The following is a 9,173-nucleotide window of genomic DNA, read 5'->3' on the forward strand; positions in this document are numbered from 1 at the left end:
TTCGGTTTGCTCTTTAATTCATCTCTTTTATCTTACCCAAAATGAAATCTTGATTACTTTATTTCTTAGCTCCATTCTTCTTCTTGACCTGACAACTATGCTAGGTAATTGTATTTTTAGAGTCTCTGCTAGGTCATCTTCGTCTTTGTACTACTCAGAATTGGTCTTTCAACCACTCTGATTAGTACTTTCACTGTCATTCGAATTTCTCTCCTATTACATCTGAAACCAACTATCCAAATTTTCATTTCTATATTTCTTTTATCTACTGATATTCTACGACTTATTTTCACTGACTTGTAGTCATTGTCCCTTCCTTTGTTTAACCACAAACTACTCTCTAATACCTCAAGGAGGAAATCTACAGAGGTTATAGTTTCTTATATCCACTCAATTAGTTAAAACTTATGGTACTGGGTACCATAACCCGTCATTCAATTCTCTAGCTTTTCATCCATCATGAGCCAAGCACTTATAATTCCTATAATGAAACTTATACCCTCTTCAGGATACTTGAGCCAACTACTCTCTACCAAACTCTACAGTCCCATCTAGGACACTATTCTTTAGGTCACCATCACTAGCAGTAATCTCCTGTCTTTCCTGAAAGCATAAGATCATACCCTACATCATAACTGACTGCAACAGGGGTATTGTATCTTGCTGACACACAAATGATGAAATATTCTTACTAAACTTTAAAGACCTTATATTAGAGACCAGATGATCCCACTAGATAGGTGTCATCATTACATTGTGACCATATTAAAAACCTCTAGTCTTGTGCCACTTATGCTATAACTTTGCACTTAAGTTAAGATAACTGAGTCACCGACTCTAGTTATCACCTAACTGCAACCTTGATATTCTATCTTAAGGGTCTTAAATTGCTAACTAGGAGTTCCAAACTCTTCTCCAAAAATAGAACTCTGTTCTGGCATAGTGTAACACCCGAACTTTCGGGCTCTAAATAGTGTCTTTACTTGTAACTTTTCCTTAACCAAGGGAGACTAAAATGAAATTTTCACATTTGAGAAATGCAAATTTGTTTTTGAAAGTGCCTTCATTGAAAATTTTATCAAATTAGCTTTCCAACGGTTCAAACGGATCGAAAATTCGAGTTCCGGTCAAAAAGTTACGCAATTCCGAAGCTTAAGTGCCTTTTTGACACTTTTTGTCCATGAAGCATTTAGGCAGCCAAAAGTGGGAAGTTCGGCTATCGAAATGCATTCTTTAATTGTGGTTTTTAAGCTGTAAAAGCTATTTTCTCCAGAAAGGATTCTAACAGCTAAAATTGGGCACTTTGGCAGTCAAAAGTGACCTTTTTAAAAGCTCATTTTCTCTCTTTCTCTTCCCATTGTCGTCACTTTCTTCCCATTCTTTCTCTCTCTTCACACTAATTCCCTCCATTAAAGCTCCTTCCAAGCTTGCATAAACCCCAAATTAAACCATAAATCCCCTAAATTCCTTAACTAAAACTTATAATCAAGCTTTGGCAAGAAGATTGGTGAAGGAAAAATTCAAGAAGAAGTGGGAAAAGTGAAGAGAGAAAAGCTACCCAAAAGGTTAGTGAAATTCTTTCATTTCTCTCTTTATATTCATACTCGAACATTTAATTTAGGTTATAATTGGTAAAAACTGAAACAAAATGAGATGATAAAGAACCATAGAGAATTCAACCAGCCTGGAATTGATTAGGGTTTGATGGTTTTTGATGCAATTGAATATGTAGGCAAGTTGGATTGAATGGGTGGATGAAGATTATATACTTTGATTTCATGAATTGAGTACATTGATGAATTAAGGTTCTTGAGCTTTAGAACTTTGGGGGAAATTGGTAATTTGATTTAATTAGACCTAATTGAGGTTTTAAGTGACCAATTGATATGTTTGGGAGTGCATGGGAATGCATGAAATGGAATTGAAATTGTGCAGATGAAATAGCCAATTATGGCAGTTGGACCTTGGTTAACTTAAATGGCCATAACTAAAAATTAGTTACTCCAATTGGTGTTAAGCCAATTAGAGATTAAAACTAAGACCCAAAACTACAATTTTCATGTAGAAACCCAACCCTAAAACTGAACACAAAGTGGTGAAAAATTAGGTCAAATCCGGATATTGTGCACTGCTACTATACAGAAATGACCAAATATTTGTTCATTTGGCTATAACTTGGGCTAGACAAGTCCAAATGACCTGATTTTTATGACATTGGAAATGTATGATATAGCACTACAACTTTTATGAAGAAAACCAACTCAAATTCTGCCCATAACCAAGTGAAATTGTCACCCAAAGTTAGTGGTCCAAAACTGCCAAAACCAATTAGGTGCCTAGAAATTCTAGGTAACACCAATCCAGCCAGCCCTAGTTAAATGGCCATATCTTGGGTTACAAAACTCCAAATAGAGTGATTCAAAAAGTGAATTAAAGATAAGACATTGAGGAACAACTTTGATGAAGGACACTTAGCCAAATTCGTACATTAACCAAACCAATAGAATAGTGCAAAATAAGGGATCAAAACTGAAAAATTGGAAATTCTCTTAGGAGACCTAAAAATTGAAATGGCAATCAAAGCCAACAAATTAGGCACTCAAAAAGTGGTATGTGGGTGTAATGAGAATTGGTATACCTATTTAGTATGGAAAAGTTAATATTTTGACCCAATAGTCAAATAATAGTAACCACCATAATCAAGAGCACAAAGAACCCCATTTACGGGATTATATAAGTAAAGTTTAAATACAAATTTCAATTGCTAAAATTTTGGCTAAACATAATTTGGATAAATATTGAAATATCTTAATTGTGTGCTTCAGTGAAAAAAGGGCCTTTCGAGGAAAGAAATCGACAGGAGTGAAATAAGGAAAGACTAATTACGAGGTTTGTACACAAAATTTCTTTTAAATTATAGTTTTCACATTGAAAATTGATTTGTTATACATTGTGGATGTGTTTTGTTCATTATGAATTTCGAGAATATTGTGTTGCCTATTTTACAACGGAAATTTGGAATGAAAAATTATTTATTGATTTGTATGAAATATTTGAACAATATGGTTTTGAATTTGGTTTTGGCTTTGGAAATTTTATTTGAAAATTTGTGTATTGCCTACTTTAGAAATGAAAATTTGAAATGAAATTTGTTTGATTGTTGTATCAATTATAATTGAACATTCTAGTTTTAAATTGTTTTTGATTCATACTTGGCATGACAATATTACTATGTTCCTCCTCCACTTGTGGGGTTGAATTTGATATTTGATCATTTTCCTCCCTCTCTGGTTTGCCAGTCTGAGGTGAGTTTGGATGAGTATTCATTATCTAGCTAGCCACCTCTTTCATTGATTTCGATTAGTTGGATGAGTTTGCCTTGTCGTGGTGTACAACACAGCATGTTTGGACATTTTGTGTCATGGCCTAAGTTATGTTATTGATTGGCAACACTATGTTTATTAAATTGTTTGACCAAATTTGTATTATATTGAGCTTTGAAAATTATAAAATATTTAAATTGTGATTTGTTATAAATATGATTTGAAAATTGTGAAATGTGATTGTGTAATGTTTAAATTATGATTTGGCAATGAATAGTTTATGTTCAGCTTTTTAAATTTTATTGTGCACTACTGAGTAAAATTTACTCAGCTATAATTTTATTTTGCTATCGCAGATACGGAAAAGGAAAAAGCAGCAGAGTGAGCTGCTGAGTAGACGAGGATTACACTGAAATTTTTCTATGAATATTTATTTATACCCCTGTAGTTTATTTTGATGTAAATATAGTAGTGTTCATATGTATTAATGTAATTTGAACAATTGTACAGTAAATTTGTAATATTATTATTTTTGGATTTTATACTTGTAAATTTAATTTGTGAATGTAAATTAAATATTTTGAATGCAATGTGGATAAATTTATGAAAAATTTGGAGATGAGAAATTTTGAATTGAATTTGTGTTGATTATGTGGATTTGAGTTGTATTGGAGGTTGGGAGCTGTGAAATGATTTTATTGGAAGTGCTTTTAGCAGGTTTAAATTTTTTGTTTTTCATAATTATAGATGGCACTCTGCCAAAATTTTTACAAAATTTGCAAAAAAATAATAGTTATCAAAATGTGAACTTATTATTTAAACTATAAATAAAAGTTTTTAATATCTGTTAAAAGTGCTCACCACCTTCAAAAGGAAATAAAATTATTTTAAAATCTCTTGTAGTGTATTTAATGGGTTATCGGTAGGCGAAGTACAGTAATTCATTAAGTATACTACGAGATCATGTTATGCCTTACGGAGGGGTAAGGTGTGACACATAGCTATACAAAAATAGAGGCTGTCTGCAACCCCCCTCATCATGGTGTACCATGGGGAAGTACGCAACTCTATACAATAATCCCATGTTGGTACTGTAATTTGCAATTTACAGCACAAACATTAAGAATATTGCATAATTACTACGGTACATTCTAACATACTAGGTTTCCTAATCTCTTATCTCTCTTGAACCCATTGATACTATGAACTTACTTTGATTGGGCTATCCATGGATGACTACCAACAGTGGTACCCTCACTCCCATCTAGGGCAACTATATTGTCAAAACTCACATTTATGTACTCATGCCTTACATCAGTTAGGCATGCCACTTAAACTTATACTGACATAAACATAGGATTTCTTGGAGTACATATCCCCATAGCAGACCTCAAAATGTCTGCTAACTTTAATTCACATCACCATGTACTCTATGAAAGCTGAGACACTAAATTAAAGCACTCTTACACTACCCAAGGAATAACGCAAAAGCTAGAAACAAGGATTTACAGAAGAACATGAAACATGATCCTATACTCCGTATGTGACCTCTTAACAAGACTCCTTTTACACTCCCAATTATACTCGTTCCCATGAATCTAGAGCTCTGATACCAACATTATCACGATTCGATCCCACGGATTGAACTGGTACTAGGACCTGGGCCAGCATAATGCCCTCGTGGTCCGTAGTAAGTTTTATTGTTCTCAAATTCATAACAAAGGCTAAAAACTGAGGCCCAACATGTAAATAAAATAAAATAGAATATTACATTTTTATTTAGGTAAACCCAACTCGATAACCATCAAAAACTAAAGTCAGGGGAGCCTAACTCAACCCTGATACTACCATTTGCAAATATTTTAAATATCATAAAAATTTTGGATTTATTAAAACACTAAAAGTTAAATTTACATAGTACTTTACAAGATTATTACTAGTGCTAACACATGCGGAGTTTTAGATTACAATTTTGAAAAATAATAACACAAATAAATAACTACTAATAAACTGTGAGGAAGGAAGCAAGTTATTCTAAAAAAGAACTCCTCCTATACAGCCTAGAAAAATAGAGTGAACAGGAGTGAGCGTTCGACTCATAGAGTAAGATATTGATTTTAAATATAATTTCCATAACTATCTGGCACTAATGCATTTCTAAGGATGAAATGCAACATAGATTATCATATTCAGCCAAATTCAAATAACACTCACACAAAGAATAATTTGGAGCACTCACACACCCATATATCATATCAGATATACATACATATGAGAGTTGATCCCCTATACAACTCTCTTAATCCAATGCCTGCCAGGAATATCAACTCAAATCAAACTTTCGCTTAATAATCCAAATGCAGGGGTCAACGGGATCAACTCAAAACTGTACTCACACTGACTTTCACAAAAAAGGACTGAGCCTCAAGCAAGACTAGCTCAAACCGATTTACCCGTCTTACCCTTATCCATTACCCCACACCACACCCATGCTGACACATACACAGCTCCAAATTATTCTAAGATGATATTCACATCCTTTTTTTTTTGCAAATAAGAAAATGCAACATAACATGTGTCTAGTATTTAGCTACATACCTATATCTATATGTGATGCATAAGCATACTTTAAATATATAATAATATTGAAATTATAAATAAAATCAATATCTACTCACATATTGGTCAACTGGACTGCAGCTGGTTCAGTTGGAAGGAGAAGACGGCCAGCATCGATCACCTAAATATACACACTGACCTCTATCAAAAGACTGACAAAACTAAATAATTGATTTAAACTATAAAATCAAAATAATTCATAAGATTTTGCCGAAATTTCGACAGAGTTTTCTCTGTACCTAGGATCTACCTAACCTGTAAAGTAGTTCAAATAATACTATTAAATCACACATCCCATCTCTATATCTCATCAACATCACATGGCCCCTCCTGGGCCCTCCATACTAGGCAAAACTCACACAGTCCAACAATTCAATTATAAGGTTTAAAATTGGCATTTTGCAAAAGTCATCCAACTAGCTCTAAAAATTCTAAAATTTTGTCCTGCAGTCCTTAACAATGCTGTAAGACTATTGCAAAAGGAATTATAATTTTCTAATCATCCACGATTATTTTATGGATTTTTATTCTAAAACCAGTATTAGGTAAATAAGAAAATTTAGAGTTCGGATTTACCTAAGCTGATTCTGACACTTGGAAAGTGTCCGGGGTATCTGAAAATGCTAGAATTAACTGTAATATTGACTATGCTCAGGGACGGGCCTCCGAGCAGCCAAATCTGGTTGAAAACTCGGTCCCGAACGCCGGTGGGCTATCATCGATCCGATTACACTTAAATGAAGCCAAAAAATTATCAATAATTATCATAAAATTATTTTAAATTTTTGAGAATTGAAAAAGCCTAAAAATCTCATTAAGCGATTTGAACCGTCCGATGATCGTCTTTTTCAAACGGTATCCGATCAAAGTGGGGTAAGTTCCATCTCGAAGGTTTCGTCACTCCGAGTTCATTGGTGATCTCTGATCGCCGATCCGATGGCCAGATCGTTGGGAAAATGGCCAAATTGCCTCTGCCTTCTCTCCCCTCCACCTCGTCGAAAACTCCATGAAATCCGGTGAGGTTCGTCTCATTTGAAAGCTCTTGCTTCAAGGAGTCCAACACCACTGGAATCACTTCGTTTGGATGTTGGAAACGCTTGGAATGAAGCTTAGAAGTTGAGGTAGTGATTTTTCTCTCTCTTTGCGTGGTTGCCGGATTTCTTCACTGTCGGCTGCCATTTTCCTGCCTCTAAGGGTCACTTGGGTTGGTGGCCGGCCATCTGGGGTGGTTGCCAGCCATGGGTCACCGATAAAGTGAAGGAGGGAGGGAGAGAGAGAGAGAGAGAGAGAGAGAGAGAGAGAGAGAGAGAAAAGGTGGTTGGGGGCTGTTTTTATCGATTTTCTTTTTTGATTTTTTTTTCTTCTTTCTTTATTATTATTATTATTATTATTATTATTATTATTATTATTATTATTATTATTATTATTATCATCATCATCATCAATAATAAGGTTTAATTAAAATGTCCCACCAACAATTAATAAAATGGTGCAACTCTTTCTCATATAACCTTCAATTTCATCAATAGAGAGTAATACAATTAACTAAATGAATGATTAAAAGTTGAATTTATATTCTTTACTTTATAATAAATTTAAAACCATTGAATGATAGTAATAAGATAATTGAAATATTGTATTTTCTTTTTAATCATATGCTACCTTATAATGTTATAAAATATATACTTGAAGTATAATAATAATAATAATAATAATAATAATAATAATAATAATAATAATAATAATAATAATAACTGATATACATTAAATAATATTAAAACAATTTTTAAATACTATAAAACAAAATTATAATATATATATATTGTTAAAATTCGGGTTATTCCATTTTTAATTAATTATTTAAAATATAAAATATTATTTTTATATTTTTATTATAATTAATAATATGAAAATATAAAAATCAAAACATCTTAATAAATATATAGATAAAATTGAGCATTTAGTTTTTAACAAAAAAATTATTTTCCATTTCTGTGTTTTGATTGGGGAATGGTGATTCCCTTAGTTATGAAATCGAATTCCAAAAAATAAAAATGAAAAAAAATGATTTTTAAACACCCAAAAATCATTTCTATTCATTCTCATTTCTAAGAAATCATTTTTTTTGAATCAAATTAGTCTAAATTAACAAAACAATTTTTTTTGTAATAACATTTAAAATAATTTTTTTTCTTTAAAAGTAATTTTAACCTTCCAACATCAATATCAAACAACCACTTATTTAATATTTTTCTCCTCACACTAAAAACTCAATCCTACTTCCATAGTTAATATCAGAGTACCTAGATATTTTTTTTTTGTAATTTTTGAAAATAATGAGAAATTTGATTTATATTTTTTATTATTAAATGATGAAAATAACAATATATCATATAACCCATCTAATTTAACCATATGATAAAACCCGTTAAAACAATAAATATTCGAGGAATTTTTAAAAATAATTTAGGAATTTTTGTTTCATGGATTAAAATTGATTGAATAATTTTTAGGTGAAATTCTATATTATGAAGACATCTTTGGAGAATTTTGTAAAAATCATGTCATTTCCCCCAACAAAAGTCCACGTTTTCTCACAATGATAACATGCATCATAAAAAAATTTAGAACATTTTTAATAGGTATAATAAAAAAAATTTAATTGCTTAAATCATGAAATTGGAGGTGTGGATCAAATTAATAATAACAATAATAGAAAAATAATTAAATAATTAAGTTAATATACTAATGTAATAAATTATTAATATTATTAATTATTTAAATAACAAGTGAATGAAATTAAAAAAATTAGTTATTAATTATTTTAAATTAATATATATATTTATAAAATAATGGTGTGACTTAGTGGCCTAAAAATAATTGTTGGTCACGTGTTGAATACTTACCGCTGCTAATTGTAAAAAAAAATTTTTAGTAGATCAAATCGGAAAATTGATTCAAATTCGGCTGAATTTTTGGTTCGCTAATTACCTTTCCTATTCAAGCCGGTTCTCAGAAATGACAGTCTAGCAACTAAATCAACTGAACCATAGTCCGATTTGTGATTAAACCGGTCCAACCGGTTGGATTTTCAAAACCATGGTTGCATATGATGATAATGAAAAAGAAAATCTGAAGACAATATGGAGATGCGGGGTATCGAACCCCGTACCTCTCGCATGCAAAGCGAGCGCTCTACCGTTTGAGCTACATCCCCAATTTGAATACTTA

The 9,173-nt window shown here is 31.8% G+C and overlaps 1 non-coding gene across 1 annotated transcript; it reads right to left on the reverse strand.

The window, feature by feature from the left end:
- Positions 1-9,086: 9,086 nt before the first annotated feature.
- On the reverse strand, positions 9,087-9,159 carry TRNAA-UGC (transfer RNA alanine (anticodon UGC)). Its single transcript has one exon. It is a non-coding gene; the product is annotated as a tRNA-Ala (tRNA).
- Between the last annotated feature and the right edge of the window lie 14 nt (positions 9,160-9,173).

The sequence above is a fragment of the Hevea brasiliensis genome, chromosome 5 (assembly GCF_030052815.1).
Source record: "Hevea brasiliensis isolate MT/VB/25A 57/8 chromosome 5, ASM3005281v1, whole genome shotgun sequence".
Taxonomy (NCBI): Eukaryota; Viridiplantae; Streptophyta; class Magnoliopsida; order Malpighiales; family Euphorbiaceae; genus Hevea; species Hevea brasiliensis.